The sequence below is a fragment of the Amblyomma mixtum genome, chromosome 2 (assembly GCF_055824585.1).
Source record: "Amblyomma mixtum isolate Tamu chromosome 2, ASM5582458v1, whole genome shotgun sequence".
NCBI lineage: Eukaryota > Metazoa > Arthropoda > Arachnida > Ixodida > Ixodidae > Amblyomma > Amblyomma mixtum.
In genome coordinates this window covers 242,038,242-242,038,807 of record NC_143013.1, presented here as the reverse complement: position 1 = coordinate 242,038,807, position 566 = coordinate 242,038,242, and the positions used below count along the sequence as shown (strand labels likewise).

The 566-nt window shown below is 47.0% G+C and overlaps 1 non-coding gene across 1 annotated transcript; it reads left to right on the top strand.

Annotated features, from left to right (window-relative positions):
- Nucleotides 1-278: 278 nt before the first annotated feature.
- On the top strand, nt 279-351 carry TRNAK-CUU (transfer RNA lysine (anticodon CUU)). Its single transcript has one exon. It is a non-coding gene; the product is annotated as a tRNA-Lys (tRNA).
- Nucleotides 352-566: the final 215 nt, after the last annotated feature.

Below are 566 nucleotides of genomic sequence, written 5' to 3'. Positions count from 1 at the left end.
CGGAAAGATGGCGAGAGTAGAATGAGCGTGATATACAAAGGCAAAGGCGAAAAAGATCCCATTTAAACCAACAGGTCTGCAATGGTGACATCGGCGTTGTATAGAAGTGCTGCGCACATTTGTTCGGCGAGGCTGCAGTAGTACCGCTTCTCTGTGGCGGCTGCTAAAACGTCGGCCAATGAACTCTGCCACACCTTGGCGAGACTCCAAAAAGGTTGCCGCTTGACCGACCAGGCAACAGAAGCGTTACTACATGCTTTTCTGCCTCCTCGCGCATTGCCCGGCTAGCTCAGTCGGTAGAGCATGAGGCTCTTAATCTCAGGGTCGTGGGTTCGAGCCCCACGTTGGGCGTCACTTTCCTTTTTGATATTTTGTGAAAATGTTTCTCTTCCTGTAAAGCCGTGTCCAAGGTAGCTATTGTTTACTAATGAAAATTTTGCCTCCATAAGCCTTTGCCGCCACGTTTTTAAGTGCTCTGAACGACGTCCGAGTTTTGTTACCTAATGTAGGACAACTTTTATTATTTGAATATTACACGTGGGAAATTCTTAATTGAAGTGCAGTAA